Source organism: Protopterus annectens, chromosome 16.part0 (genome assembly GCF_019279795.1).
Source record: "Protopterus annectens isolate FY-2018-M chromosome 16.part0, PAN1.0, whole genome shotgun sequence".
NCBI classification, from domain to species: domain Eukaryota; kingdom Metazoa; phylum Chordata; order Ceratodontiformes; family Protopteridae; genus Protopterus; species Protopterus annectens.
In genome coordinates, this window is record NC_056750.1 from 555,349,639 (window position 1) to 555,367,208 (window position 17,570).

The window sequence follows — 17,570 nt, forward strand, 5'->3', positions numbered from 1 at the left end:
ATCAGAGCTGTGGCCAAAAGCAACGGAGAAAGCAAGATCTCCGTTGCTTTTTACTGTTTCGCTATGTTAAATGGATTTAACATAGCGAGACAGCTTTAAAATAAGCAACGGAGATGCCTGTTGCTTATTTTAAAGCTGTCTCGCTATGTTAAACCCATTTAACATAGTGAAACAGTAAAAAGCAATGGAGATCTTGCTTTCTCTGTTGCTTTTTTTTTTTTTAAACCTGTCTCGCTATGTTAAACCCATTTAACATAGCGAGACAGGTTTAAAAAAAAGCAACGGAGAAAGCAAGATCTCAGTGCTTTTTTACACACTGTGTCTCTATGTTAAAGGAGTTTAACATAGCGAGACAGCTTTAAAAAAAGCAACGGAGATCTCTGTTGCTTTTTTTAAACCTGTGTCGCTATGTTAAACTCTTTTAACATAGCGAGACAGTGTTTTAAAAGAGACTTATACTAATGGAAAAAGTCCGGGCGACCGGACCTTTTTCCATTAGTATAAGTCGATTTACAATGTGCATGCTGGCCAATCAGCGTGCACGTTTTGGAATATTAATGGGGGGGGTCATGGTATAATAGCAGCTAACCTATTTAATGCCTGCCTTTGAGACTGCATGGCATGATATTTGTACAAGCTATTCTTTCCATCTTAAACCTTATTTAAGGCTCGACTTTTGTGTATAAATATTGAAACAGTACTGTTCACTGGTGGCATAAAAACATAAAAATAAAACATATGAATTACTGAGTGGATTTTTTAAAAGAAATCTTTTCAGTTTCATTTGTTGTAAATATTCACAAAGATGTACAGAAACGTTGTCTTAATTCATAAAAGTAGTTGTAGAAAAAGGAAACCAAAATTCAGTACATGCAGTCATTTTGACTTAATGCATGTGATTACTAGGTCCACCATATTCCATTGGATGAATAGTTCTTTCTCTAATATATGTTTTTGACCATGACCAAGCATTTCCTTCTGGGTTGATACATACTTGCTGCATTATCATCTTGTTGATCCTCACATTTTTTTCTTTACTGGTTGTCTTCCTTGTAACTTTGCTTTGTTAGGGCAAGCATGCTGTTGACGCCTTGACAATTGTAAACCTACCTAACCATTTTGTCTGTTTGCTTGTTATCAGCTAAAAAAAAAATTGTTCCTAGTATCATTAAAATTTGGTTGATTTTTATCACTTATTTCTGCATTATTAACTACTTCAGCCTTTTCTACAGTAGTAACACTGTTTATACTTGTATTTAAAGCATTGTGTCTTTTACATGACCATTTCTGGTTTTATACTTTGAAACTTCAAAGTCATTTTTACTGCAGATAAATTATCATTCCTTAGAATGATCTAATGGCACAGAGGGCTGAAGTCCTGAATCTGAAGTAGATGACCCAAGTTTGGTTAGCAACACAGGTGCTGGAGAATTTAGGTGGGGGAGGTGGGCCACCTGGGAGAGAATGTGATGTGCCTGCACAAGTAAAGTGAAAGAAGGATGCAGTGCAAGGCATAGAAAACCTGCATGCCTGCCTGGATGATGACCTTCTTTTGATAACTGTCACTCCCTCCTATTTGAGACCCCCCACCAAAAGGGGTCTCAAGACCTATGAGAAGGTTAATAATTGGGTAGACATGGAAGCAAAAACATATGCAAGAAATAAAGTCTGTCCTCTGGTTCTTTTCAGTCTTTTCTTCAAATTGTTTAAAATCTTGTTATGTATATATTGATGTTCGTGAAATCAATTGTGTTTATTGAATTGTTGAGTAGTGATTCATACTTTTGAATTTTCTGTATTAAGCCAGTTTCTGACTCTGCAAGATTGTGCTTTAAAGGTTCCATAAGTTTATAAATGGTATTTAAGTAGCTATTATCCTACTTCACAAGAAGGTTTGATTTATGACTAGGAAATAAGATCCACGACCAGTCAGCACAGGAACACAATGTAGTTTTAATTTAAGCGCTTTTCGGCTCGCAATAAACAGCCTTCTTCAGAATACAAAATACAAATACATTTCATTCCTTTTATACAAGAAAAGGCGCCATAGTTAATCAATAATTTAATTAAGTAATTACTTATTCATACTAAAGACACAATCTTTGAAACCAAGGGTATATTGCTAAGAAAGATGCACCGTGAAATTAAAACAATGGGTCTCTATTGGAAATAAATGTAACTTCCACCCATTTTATCAAGAAACTTCATCTAAACACCTAATAGATACAGGTATATATTCATTTATACAATTTAACCAAAAGCCACTAGGTACCTCTAATTGTGAATGTTAACTTATTAGTCATAAAAAATAAAATGAAATAAAGTAAATATAAAATTCATAACTTGACTAAGTTAAAAATTATCAAAAAATAGAACCAAGTAAAATAACCAATGAAAATAATCAAATTCAAAGATGTATGTAATCATGAAGTCTGAGTGTGTTTCTCAAAAATTCAAGACACTTCATAGGGACAAACTAGTTCACAAATAATTAACTGTATTTATTGTATTTGTTCAAATATTTTTTTTATTATTTATATAGTATAATATATATAAAAATAATCAAATTTAATCATACAATTAATTATCTCACCAAGCTTCTTAACTTTAATAAGACGCCTATTGATAAAGCTTCATTAAGGCCTGGATAGTTACTAGCATTTAATTTAATTTGCCATTTCAATTCAAGCTCCAACAGTTTAAGAGAATAAGGGCCTCCTCTAGGATTAATATTTAATCTATCAATGATCAAAAATTTAAATGCATGGTCAGGAAAACACATAATGTGTTTTGCCAATGCATTATCCGCCTTCTGGTGGGTAACTGCATAGATGTGTTCATACATCCTATCTCTGAGTCTACGCTCAGTTTTGCCCACATAGAAGGCGGCACATGATGAACATTTGGCCAGATAAATTATGCCTTTTGAATTACAATTAAATTTGTCTCTTAATTTATATAATACGTTGTCCAAAGTAAATGTATTGCTAACCAATACATGTTTGCACATACTACATGACTCACATTTAAACATCCCAGTTGACTTTCTCAGCAAGTCAGACTGAAATCTCAAAGAGTCCTTCAAGTTCAATCCACGCCTAAATGTAACACTAGGTTTATGACCTAATTATTTATTAAAGATGTATTATTTTTTAACAAATTCCAATTTTTGTTCAAAATGTTAATACATTCAGGACTCAATTTGGTGTAGGTTGTGGTAAATGACACAACTCTATTTCTATCAATCTTGGAAGTATTAAATGGACTTTCAAGGTTTGTATCGGTGTTTAACCTATGGTCAAACAAGTGACCAATTTCAATGTCCTTTAGGCAATCTGTGTTGTGATTCAATTGGACTTGCTCAGTACCTTCTCTCCCCAAGTTGTCTGAGAGGCTGTGAGGGCCTGAACTTTGTATAGCCAATAAAGGCCTGAAGTGGTTAATTTCCCTTTTAGATTTGACCTCGGCTATAATTTCGTCGATGAGCTCAACCGGGTACTCCCTCTTCAAGAAGGCTGATTTTAGAAACAAACATTCCTCATCAAACTCTTTATTGAGAGTAACAATCTGGGCCGCTCTGACTAATTGCCCTTTAATAACAGCCTTCTTTTGGTGAAACGGGTGACAACTTGAAAAGTGGAGGAAATAGTTGGAGTAGGTTTTTTTACGGTAAACTCTTGAAACATAACAATTTAAATCCAAGCTTTTAGATAACATTATATCCAAATAGGGAATAGCAAGGTAGTCGAACGTGTAAGTAAACTCAAGGAAGTCAGTGGACTTGTTGAGAAAGTCAACGATATAGGATGCAGTTTGGTCATTGCCTCTGATCAACATAAAGATGTCATCCAGGAATCTAGTGTAGAAGACAACTGATTCCTTATAGAAATTAGATTTAAAGACCAGATCAGATTCCCAAAAGGCCATTACTAGGTTGGCTACTCTAGCTCCACAGGGTGAGCCCATAGCTATTCCTATTTTCTGTTTGTAAAATAGTGAGTCAAACATGAAAAAATTGTAAGAGAGGATGAGGTCTAAAAGTTCAGACACTAAATAGATTTCTTTTTTTGGAAGTTGGTATTTGTACATCATAAGTGTAACCCATTCTATAGCAATGTCATGGGGAATACAGGTGTATAAGTCCTTTACGTCCACTGTTAAAAAATTAGAATCTCTTTCAAATTTCAATTTGTTAATCTCACACAAGAAAGACCAGGAATCTTTACAGATTTGTTTTTCTTGAATAACTATTTTCTGTAATGTGACATCTATTACTTTGGCACAAACATATAATGGTGACCCCCTGCCATCCACCAATGGTCTCATAGGTGGCTCATGCAGGTCTTTATGGATCTTTGGAATTCCAAAGAAACTAGGATAAACAGGAAATGAAGTAGTTAGATAGTTTAAAAGTTCACTATCAATGTATCCCTCAATGAATAAATCATTGATACAAGATTTAACTAACCCATAAGCAGAGTTTACCTCTGACCTAGAACTAGTGGCGTAAGCATCACCATTAAGTAAAGAACTCATTCTGTGATTATAGTCATCAATATCAAAGATAACCATACCACCCCCCTTATCTGGTTTACATAATCTAATTTTCTGTGAGTAAACAAGTTTGATTAAATCCAGTTCATCCTGGTTACTGCACACTTTCCTTTTTACGTTAGCTAGGAATCTCAAATCTAACTCACAGACATTCTCAAAGGTTTGTATAACAGGGTGAAGTGGTGGGTTAAATGTACTAGGGATACTGTACTCACCTAGAGAACCTGCATTATTGATGTTACCCAATAAATATTGAAAGTTCAATTTTCTAGTGTATTTTTTAAGGTCCAAAATCACAGATGTAACATTAAGTTTAGTGTAAGGAACATAAGTTGTCCCCTTAGATAATAAATCTACAAGGTCCTGAGTCAGTGGACAAAAAGAAAAATTATAAACTTTGAAGTCTTTATTTCTATTAAACATTATAATAGGTTTTGGTAACTCGTCCAGAACTTTAAAATCATCTAACAAGACTTCAGGTTCTTCCACAGAACCAGTGTCAGAATTTACTTTGTGTGTGTCAAAGGAGGGGGAAACTGGTTGACTTAAGGATACACTATAACCAGTTGCCTCCTCTATTGAAAATTTTTAGATCTTGTATTGAATTTATGCACATTTCTTTGTTGTTTAGGCCTTGCTCCATTAAACCCTGTATTAGGTGGCATACTAGGGGCAGCTACAAAATTACAATTATGTCTTTGATTAAAATTGTGATTGTTTTTAACAGTGTTCTGAAGTCTTTCACTTCTCCTAAGAGTGGGAAATTCAGCTTCATCATCCAAAAAAATTACTATTAAATTCATCATTGTTGACAGTTTGACTATCACACATTCCAGTTTCACAACTCAAATGATCATTAGATAAACAAGTATTGCAAGCATTACAAACAATATTAGTTGAATCAACAACAGAATTAACAACAGATGGTCGCTGCCAAGCTTGGGCTGGGGGAGGCACAGGATAAGCAGTGCCTTCCCTATAGGCTTTAATGTCTCTCTCCAGTTTCTTGGACTTGTTAGTTTGTAATTTAAATAGGTGCTTGTCAATACTGGAAATAGATCTAGAATAGTCAAACTTGTATCTAAAAAATTCAGCATGGTTAGTGACCTGTTTATCCAGGTCCAACACTGTTTCAGTCAATTCAGACACAAATAATGAATAATGTTTAATCATTAAATTAAGGAGTTCAGCAATGATTAAACATTATTCATTATTTGTGTCTGAATTGACTGAAACAGTGTTGGACCTGGATAAACAGGTCACTAACCATGCTGAATTTTTTAGATACAAGTTTGAGCCCCTTGATGTTAGCCTTGCCAATCAGAGAACTAGATAACAAAAAGGAGCTTTCCCAGGACCGATCCCTGAGGGACTTTGCTGGAGACTGGCCTCTGTGGTGGACTTCCCAGTTCTAACATACTGGGTCCTGTCTGTGAGCCAGCTGGCTATCCTCTGGGTAATATAAGGGTTTATTCCTAACTTCTTAAGTTTTTCATCAATGCCTGAGTAGGGTATTGTGTAAAATGCCTTGGCAAGGTTAAGGTAGGCAGTGTGAAACATTTTTCCCTCATCCATTGCTTTGGTGGCTTTCTCAAAGAAGTCCACAAGGATGATTAGGCATGACCTGCCCTAGACCAAACCAAACTAGGTTGGGTCCTATGTCTGGAGATTTCCTATATCATTATTGATTATTTCTGTGATAATTCTTTCCACGGCTTTGCATAGGAGACTCACTGGTAAGATTTATGGGTCTATAGATAGCCCCCTTTTGTGCAGAGGGCTGATTGTTGCTGTTCTCTATTCATGAATCACAAAACCTGTTTAGAGGCTAAGGTTAAATAATAGTGATTATGGAAGGCCTGATAGATCATATTTCTCCTATTTCATGTTATTTCGAAGACAACATGGTGTATTGTTGGGACCCATCGATGCAGTGTTCTTGGCCTTAGAGAAAGCATTGAAAACCTGTTCCCTAGTGATAGCAGAGGGAGTTATATTTGATGGTATTTCCTGAGGGGCGGCTGGGGGGGTAAAGTTAAAGCTGAATTTATCTGCCAGTAGGCTTGCTGTATTTTCTGGCTCAGTATAGGTAGCTCCATTAACAATTAACACTGCACACAATGGTGTATTGACTTTGAGGTGGCAAATGTAGCTAAAGAATGCTTTGTGGTTGTCCTTGGCCTGAAAGGCCAAATGTGACTCAAATTTAACTTTGGTAGACTTTATGTGTCCTCTGAGTTGTTTATTTAGTTTGATGAGTGCATTTCTATCCTGCTGGGTGCTACACCTCCTAATTTTTGCTATAATATTCTTCCTTCTGTTATACAACCTACTGATGATGTGATTCATAGATGCCTGTAAGTGCTGTATCTAAGAAGCCAGATAAAGTACTGTGTTATAAAGCTTGGAATCACTGACAAACCCTGTATGCCTGCGCAGTGCTAGGTTTCAATGAGATTTTTCTGAGAAGAGCCACATAGCTAATCAGACATGTATTAGTCATTGAACAACACTGACAGTCTGAGCAAAGGGCTGCATAGTTAAAGAGCAGCATAATGCTAATGGGTGAAGCAATGTTAGGTTTATCCATAGCTGGAGCAATGTGACTGGTTGGCAAGTGACCAAAGTGCTGTATATACAATGAAGGCAAGTTTATGTGACCGAGTCACTGCATATCTGCATCTTGTGCTCACCCACACAAGAATGCAGCACAACACCCACCTGATAGAGCTTTGTGATTATGCACAGTGAGGTATCAGTTTCATTATATAAGTGGGGAGGAGTAGATGGGAAAGTAGGAAATTGGGGGCAGCAGGCATAAGGAAACATGCAATGGTAACCATAAGGCATAAAAGGTGGGACGAAGGAAGGAACATTTTAGGAAGGGTATTTTTTAAGGGAAGGAGACCCATTTTCATGCTTAGAAAATAAGAGTATGTAAGACAAGGCTGTGGATGGGACAGCAGGAGACAGGCAGATCGCAGGGTTAAACATGCATGCATAAAACACAGACTCAAACAGACAAGACCAGTAGACACATAAGGTCAGGAGGACAGTGCATGGCACAGACATATAAAGGACTGGAAAATGAGCAAGGAATTTGCTGATGAACATGCACTAGTTTTGCACTTGCTTTTATAACAAAGGAGGGAAAACAGCAGGATATCAGTAGGGTAGGATCCTGAGATGGTTGGATCATCCCCCTTTTAACTCCTTCCTAGTTTTAACGTATATGTTTTTACTCTTCACTTTCACTCCTCCTTCTCTCTTATTCCATTCAGTTCACTTTTAATCAGTCCATATCCACAATGCTACTATTCCATACATTTGTATTATTATCCCTCACAACTGCTGCTTTCCTTACATTTTACCAACACTTACCTCTATATACAACTTTCCCTACCCACCCAAGTAATCTCCAAAAAAACACTACACACCTCCAACTATTAATAACCTCAGTCTCTTTTCCTCTGCTGCTATCCACCTATTTAAAAGAAAGTATTGCACACACAACAATGTAATCAACAAGCCTTCCTGTAGACTAAGGGTGAAATTCAAACATCCTTATGCATACCTCCTGCAGTCTTTTCTCCTGAAAACATGTTGTAACTTTTGTCCCAACCTAAGTCTTGCAACCACTCAATGAAGTAACAAGTCTGCTGCATCGCAAAATAGCCATCCCTTAAATCCATATAGCCTCTACCTTTACACAGCTTACCTTTGAAGTATAAGAAACGTCTAATATCTTTAATCTATATGGTTTCACCCAGCTTATTTCAACTCCCACAAGGTGCAACAAAAACTCTAGTAGAGCCTCTAATGCCCCAAACAAAATCCTTTCAACAGGTGCCTTAGCTGATACCTTAAGTGATCACCTAGTTGTGTTTTTCCCTTAAACGGTTGGTTGGGTTTTTCATACAGCACAGTTCTATTTTGTTTTTATCTGTGGGTCTACTGTGTCTTTTCCACTCTTGGTGGTTTTACTGGTGAAGTGCAAATGGTCCTTCCAACATGTCTTCTCAGTCATAGGAATCCTTTAGTGATCAGGGCCTAGTGCCTGATACCAGCTGTCTTATAGGAGAATTAACTGGACTTGTAAATCTATTGTCACAATCTGTGGCTATGTGCAAGACTAATGGTGCTTCTTTGGCAAAATATATCATGTAACCAGGAAGAGCTTGGTATCAAAGAAAAGGATGTTAGTCAGGATGCACAGAATTCAAACCATGGAGTTTCCAATTGTACGTCTTCCCAAAGTGTTGGTGAAGCTGTAAGATCGGGCTCCAGTGTGATTCACGAGTGTGGTGATTTATTGAATACCCAAGCTGCAGTAATGAGGATACAGAGAAACATTTGGGGACTGAATAAATATGCTAATATGGACTTAGGACATTGGTTAACTGAAAAAGTGTCATTTCAAACAGTTGTAATGCCACATAATTTAAAAGATGAAATGTTTAAATGCAGTTTTTAATGTTAGATATATATTTTTTAAAAAGAATGTATTGAGCGAAAATGATTACCACATGGGCTTCAATTTTATAAATACCCTAATAATGTGGTAGAAGGTTATGCCTTTCATTGTGAATTGAAAAAAGATTTATGACAATTCTGGGTTTTAATTGATGAGGGCTATTATTTAGCAAAATGAGGTAGTGATGGAATTCTTGTATATGGACATAAATAGGGTGAACAAAAAACATATGATGCTTTACTTTATTCCGTGGTGGTACATCTTGAAAAATATTACCAGATGCTACATAATATAGGTGTTAAATTTACATCAATAAAAAACATAAACATGAAAGGTTAGATAGAGATTTGAAGGAATATTAACAAAACAGAAGTTACCCACTACCTTATAATTTGAATAAAAAAATTATGCAGTAAGAACATCTATGAGAATGAGGCAGTTCATGGGAATGAAAATGTAGGGACATGTACTAGGGAAGATGGTCTGCATAATGGTGATGATGGACATGTGGTTATGATGTTAATTCTAGTAAGGGTAATATAATGGACCCTTTAAAGTTTCCACCTCTGATATGGTCTGTGGGGGTTATGATCAGGAATTATCAGGGAGGTGGTCCCTGGATGAGTTGGGAATGAAGCAGGAATCCTCCAGGAGGTCCAAAAGATCGGGGAAGGGGAAGAGAAAAAAAACAAAGGTACTAAAAAAGGAGATCTCTGAAGATGATATTAAGGTTAATGGGGTTATTTACTAACAAAATAATTTTAAATTTCTCAGTTATAGTGCTTTACCTATTGATAAAGGCAATTTTATATTGTTTAAAAGGGTTTTAAGTTTGCACCCACATTGCCGTTGAATATTCATGACACTTTAATAGATTTTAAACCTTTTTAAACAAACTTGAACCTTAGTGGTTTATATGATGATGGTGGTATGCAGCAGAAATGTCACTATTTTAAGAACAGTGCCATTAATTCCTCACTTCTTTCCATAATACAAAGTGTGAGGCCTTAATAGAAAGTGACACTCATTCATATGCTAAACAGAAACACCGTCGACTCTATAATTTAGATGAAGAGGAAAAGGTGATACTTAAAAGTTTGGAATATATATTTCAGTTAGAGTGATGAAAAATCGACAAAACTGGAGGGATAGTGTTAATGGATGAACTAGATTATTCCAGAAAAATGTTAAACATCCTTCATGGTAGTGGAAAATATACAGTGGTCTCAGAATGTGAAATTAATATTGCTTATTCTAATATTGATTACATGCTGAGAGATCATTTCATGCAAGGTCTGTTAGACAAGGGATTATCTGATTTTTTGAAGGTACACAAGTGAATTGTCCCAGTCATTTTTGGTATTCTAAAGGTCCACAAAGACATGTTAAACCCTGCCTTGTGACCCATTGTGGCAGTGAATAAATCAAATACATATCTACTTGCTGTATTTATTGATAGGAAGCTAAAATCTTTTAATAAAGTATAGAACTATATTTTTAAGTATTCTTGGGATTTTTAAAGATTAAATAAATTGCTAATTAGGAAGAATTTGCTTTTTGTTACCATTGATATTATCAATTTGTTTCTATTATCCTGCATAAAGAGGGGTTATTAAAGATTGAAGAAGCTTTACTGGATAGTAACTTTTTCGACCAGTATGATTTAAGACTAATTATGGATTTTATAGAAATTATTTTGATTAATAATTTTGTGTATTTTGAGAGAGAGTTCCTCAAACAACTTAAAGGTGTGGCTAAGGAGATGATTTGTTCCCCCATACATGCAAATATGGTTTTGTAGATTTGAAAAAACACATGTCTGATTAACTCCCCTTCTTTTAATTGTTGGAATCTGTACACGCTTTTCCTTGATGACATTTGGATCATGTGAAAGGATATAAAGGATAAATTAATAGAATTTTTGGCCTACATTCGGGAACTTATACAGTGGTTAGTTTTCTGGATGTTATGTTGCTTAAGTCTACTGTATATAGAAAGGATATGTTTTCTAAGTCACATATTTATTAAACTAGCACTCCTTCTGTACATCAAAAGAAACATATAATGAAAGGCCAATTTATTAGGGCAGCCTATATGATTTATGAGTACGATGACTTTGTACTTGAATGTGAAAACATCGAGAATATGTTTGTGAAAAGGGGTTTACATATTGATTTGGTCCACCAGATAATGATAGAGGTTATGAGAAGGAGGGCTACTGAATGTACCCCTCTTTTAGGGTCAGTAGTGAGAAATTAAGGATATTATTCAATTGTATGTGCAGCTTCTGTAAAATATTCAACAGGGCTTATATTATGAATTACAGTCAGGATACTAACAAGTTAAAGGAAATTATTTTAAAGTACAAGGGGATATTTTGAGGACTGCTTGAAGTAGAAGATACTTTTTTCAACACCTGCATGGACATCTCATGGGAGATAAGAGTGTGGAACATGTAGACAGTGTGTGTATATAGCCAATACAGATCATATTAAGTTGACAACTTGCAAAAGAGTTATTAACAGTAGTAAATACTATTTTGTGTTAGCAGAGGAGTGATATATTTAGCCTGTTGTGAGGTTTGCTCATTGTTTTATGTAGAAAAGATGGAGAGGATATTAAGGAAACAAATTTATGAGCATATCTGTGACATTTCTTGAGGCAAGGAATCAAATGCTTTATATAGACACACAAAGACATGTGAAAAAGCTCCTTTAGGTTTTTTGTATTAGAAGAAGTGGTGATGATGGATATTGGGGGGGGGGGGGTATGGGAGACCAAAACTGAATATAGGGAGCTTTTTTGGCAACAAATTCTGGAAGAAAGAAACCTCCTGTGGTCTTAATGACAATATTTTTATAGCCACTGTACTCAAATTGAGGGTGGCCAGACTTTGATTATTGTTAGATATTTATACAAACTGGCCTTTTTGATTTTTTTAACTAATTAATTTTGGGTTTCTCCAAACCTTTATGTGTATTATAAGATTAGTAATATCACAAATAAAGGAGGCAAACCATGGATATAAATCCAGAAAACCATACGTTTTGCTCAGCCAACAACTGTAAGCCCAAAGGTAAAAAGTACGTAGTCCTGGAACAAGTTAGAACAAAAGATGCTTTAATCCAATAAGGTGAACAAAAACAGGTAAGCGCTTTCGCCAAAGGCTTCTTCAGACCTAATGAAAAACTAATCAACAGATACATTTAAAAAGCAAAAAAGGCGGGAAAACACAGAAATCATCCTTAAATTTAAAGTGCTAGTACTCAAACATAGAGACTAAAACTGTTTCAGTTAAAAACCACATCTCTGTAAAGTGAATACTAAATAAACAGTGCACTATAATACAAAAGTATGTATTTGTAACAATAAATACATTTCATATTCAGTCCAAAGTTGATGTAAAATACTATGCTGTAGCTATCTCAGTTCATAACTAAATCTATGTAATACAAATAAGTAAATGGGTACAGCTGAAGCATGTGACTGGAGTGAAAAATAAGAATTGCATTTATAATAAAGATGTGTATATATACATAACTACATAAAACATTGTAAAGAACTAAATATATAAATACATATTTATATGTATATATATATATATATATATATATATATATATATATATATATATATATATATATGCATTGTCGCCTATAAAATATAAATATATGTGTGCATATAAAAAATAAATATTTAAAATAATAAAACCAAATACATAAAAAAGTGAACTAGACACAATATCCAAAAAACAGTCATTTGTGTAGACCACGAGATTTCAAAAATGGTTTAATCGGGACCATAGCATTGAGGCCAGGAAATGTATCTGATCTTAGCCTCATAATCCATATGGATTCTCGTGTTTCAGTGTATGTCTTAATGTCCCCTTTTCTAGGTTTAGGAAAAATTTGTTCTATTATGCGGAAATTGAAAAAATGCATTTCCCCTTCTGCTACCACATGTTTAGTTAGTGCATTGGTCTTGTTGCATGTCCTGATGTTGTATAAATGTTCTTGAATCCTGTCCTTCAACATCCTATTTGTCTTCCCTATATAGAAGGCCTGACATCCTTCACAGGTAGCCAAATAGACCACATGAGTAGACGCACAAGTACCATGCACTCTAAAATCAAAGATTCTATTCGTGACAGGGTGGACAAATTTATTATCTAAATTAATGTATCTGCAAAAATTGCAGTTATTACATCTAAAAGTGCCTAAACTAGAATTGATTGGAACTGATGTGTATTCTTGGGGGTAACACAACAATCTCTTTAAGTTCTTTTTATTCTTATAACTGAACCTGGGAGCTTCTCCAACTATGTCTTTCAGAGAAGTATCAACTGTCAGAACCTGCCAATGTGTTCTCACAATGTCTTTGATTGAGCCTACATCGCTGGTATAGAATATGGGATATGTAATCCCTCTGCTCGTCCCTTCTGTTATGTGATTATCTATTCTAGGCTCCCTTCCATCACTACTAATCATTCGAGAACCTCCAAAATATGGGTCTGCACGCTCTCTTCTTAAATTATTTATATCTGCAGTGCCCTTTAATATGTCATTATCAAAATAACTACGTTCTAAAAATCTTTTTCGTAGGTCATCAATTTCTTTATTAAAGCCTGCATCAGTTGGGTTGTACCTGGAAGCACGTATGGCCTGCCCTTTAACAATATTGCTGTATACATATCCTGGGTGCATACTAGATCTATGCAACAAAACATTTTTATGACAAGACTTCCTAAAGACTCCAGTATTAACTAATCCATTAGGTAACCTTTCAACATATATATCTAAAAAAGAGATCCTATCCACAGAAAATTCGTATGTGAATTTCAAATAACTAGTATGTGAATTCATGTTACTAATGAATAATTCCAATCCTGATAGAGTACCTGTCCATAAAAGGAACAGGTCATCCACAAATCTCCTATAAAAAGGGACAAATGTAACAAAATCATAAGATGGTTGATAGAAAGTTTGTTCAGGTGTACAGCATAGTAATTTGGAACATTGTTTTGTTTAATTTTATGTTAAAAAATATTTATTTATTTTAGAACAACTTTTTTAGAATCACAATTGTCTAAATAAGCTTTATTTTAGAATACAGTTATTGAATTTAAGTATATTTTTACATGTTAATTGGTGAAGATGATAAGATTTTTCTGGATCACATGATATGAACTAGTACTATATTAAAAGGGAAAATCTACTGTTTTATTAGTTCTGATAATGTCTAAGGTGTATGCAAACAAAAGCACGTGACCACATTGCTGTTTTACATTTTGAGTGAGTGTTTTTTCCTTAAACAGCTGGTTGGGTTCTTCCTATAGTGCAGTTTTTGCTTGTTTTAATCTGTGGGTCTGTTTTATTTTTTTTCCACTCTTAGTGATTTTAACATTTGAAACCCCTTTCCTCTCACTCTAAGAAACACAGTAAACGCCAACCTTTTTAAGACACAGATGAGGGAACACCTAAAATATACCTGGATCAGTACATGCACAACTCCTGGATTATAAACTTCCTGCCCCTTACTTTTTTCTATTCATTCTAAGCATTATACCCTTAGTTATTGGTCAGAAAAAAATCCTCCCTGTTCTCTACCTCTTCCTCTTCTTCCTTCTACCTACCCTAAAACATTCTTTCTCATCTCTTAATACAAATCCTTTATCTTCCTCGCCAATTTTCTCCTTCCCAAATATATTTTATACATCATTAGATGCTGCTGCTATTAATTAATGATACTCTGTTTAAATGTTGTATATTTGTTGAATACTTGTATACCTCTGCTTACTATGCTCTTTATGTGATGTATTTTTCAGAGGTTTTCTCCCTGGAAAAAATCATAACTCATTATACAATGTTGCTATTAATTAATGATACTCTGTTTAAATTTTGTATATTTCTTAATTACTTGCATACTTCTGTTTACTATGTTCTTTATGCAGTATTAGAATTTTTCTAGAGCTGTTCTCCTTGGGCCTGTACTGAAAAGGGGCAGCTTCCTGCCCAGTTGGATTGTTCCAGTAAGCAAATGCAATCTCTCTCTCTCTCTCTCTCTATATATATATATATATATATATATATATATATATATATATATATATATATATATATATATATATATATATGTGTGTGTGTGTGTGTGTGTGAGTGTGTGTGTGTAGCTCCCACTGTATTTCATTGTAGAAGGCATATACTAGGAGTAGTTTGTCATTACACCACAAGGTGGAGCTCCTTTTCAGGAATATAAAAGACAATTTTGAAAGTGAAAGAGGAGACTAGAACACTAGCTGAAGGAGGGAAGACTGAAACACATAGCTGAAGGGAAAAAGGGCCTTGTAGCATGACTGGATTTACTTTTCTAGTGTTTTGAGACAGGGAAGTGAAGTAGCAGACTGTGCCTGTCTCTTGCTGAAATCCTGGATATGGTATTTTGTGGAATCAGGAGAGAAGTCTGAAACCAGTAGTTCCACGCCTGCTATGATTCAGCAAGAAAAGGAGTTCCCTTGTGTCTAGTAGTGAGAAGTCATAGATGATTACCAGAGTTCTGGTACTTTCTACTTTTCTCATCAGAGGAACCACAGTGCCTGATCACTAGGATATTCTTGATGGAGTCATGAGAGGCTCTGGCCATCATTTTATATTTTTATAAGATTGTGGTCCCCCCAATGCTTTGTGGATTACAAATAACTGGGATCCATATGAGCTCCAGATTGGGCCCCATCATGCTGGCAGCAAGACTGTAAGTAGTCACTGGCCAGTGAACAAGGTAGAATAGAGTGTTTCATAGTTGGTCTGTTTAAAATTGATCAAATGGGGTAGAGAGTGTTAGTACTGCTGAATAACATTGCATTTTCTCATATTTGTATTGTGGCACTATACATCCTCATTATTCAATAAGATTGCATTTTGCTTGTGTTAGTACTGCTGCCTTCAACAATTTTGCTGCTCAATGACATTGCATTTTCTCATATCTGTATTGTTGTATTATGACTCTTTTATTGCTTAATGACATTGCAGTTTTCCCGTTTGTATTGCTGCATTATAAAGCTTTACTGCTCATTGATATTGTCTTCTTTGTGCACGTTTGAATGTCAAGACCTTCTTCTGTTGAGTTCTGGGGAAGAGGGTGAATGTATGTTTTCATTGCATGCATATTCTCAGCTTGCCTTATTGCTAACTGGTGCACTGTTCAAATAATTTGTTTATGGTTGTGCTATTGCCTTTTTAAACTAGATGTGTCACCTAGAATAAAATCTGTCCCTCTTGTCACCTTCGTGTGTTGGGCCTAATAGGGGGGTCACCAGAGTCAGGTAGGAAGGAACCAATATCTCTTCAGCTACACCTGCGGGTGCACTCTATATATATATAAATATATATATATATATATATATATATATATATATATATATATATATACATATATAAAATGAAGTGGATTTGGAAAGTATGTCATTCTGTCATTTAATAAAATGGTCTATAGGTGGAGCCACAAAGATTTGGATTATCTGCCATGTAATGAGATATATCAACCTTTTTCATTGACTTGGTGAAGAGCTGTCATGAACCATGGAGTTTACTAGGCAAGAAGAAAAAATGAGTAGATCACCAGACCTTTCTTATGTATCACATATCTATTGCATGTACAGCTGGGAACAATTTAGATTTTCCAGTCTATCTACTGCATGTCTTTGGGACGTGAGAGAAAACTGGAGTAGTTCCTCTCCTTTTAAAAAAGAGCAGAAGCTGAAAACAGCAGATATTTTTGCCTATTGTTATAGAAGGATTACATAAAAATGCAGGCATAGGCCTGGTCCATAGGAGATATGCAAGTAGGAGCTTACTACCCATGCAATGTATTTTTCTGTGCTTGATATTAATCAGGGATTTTGACAAATTAAAAGTTCCGAGTAGTGCACTTTTAATTCGCCTATGGGATGATACATATCTTCAGACTTTTGCTAGCATTTCATGTGTTTCAGAGAACTGCAGCATGGATGATTGAGAGGCTTGCTGGTATGGTTAATATTATCGATGATGTGATAATGTGAAGTTATCATGTTAAGAGGTAACAGAGTTACTGAAGATTCTGAGACAGTTCCACCTCAAGCTGAACAAAACGAAGTTTAAAATTACAGGAACATAGCTGAGATCTGTTGGCCAGGTTATAACTTAAGAATGCTTGAAACAGGATGATAAGAAACTTGGAGCATTTCAAAATAGTAGTGCAAATGCATCCTACAGAGGGTAAACAAGCTATCATGACATCTACTGGCTGTACAATCTTTTGAAGTTTATTCTCAATATGTCAGAAATTAGAAATAAAAATGATGTAATGGAAATAACTGGAATACAGTGAGGAATACTACTGGAGTACAGAGCAAAAAAAAAGGAGTTTGAGTTTGAACTGCTTAAACAGTTAGCGACAGAAAAATCCACATTGAAATGTTTTGATGTGAATAAGTCACATAGTAAGCATCTGCCAGATGGAATGAAACTAGTGCTGTGATTATACAGGAAAATAAATCAGTTTCTTA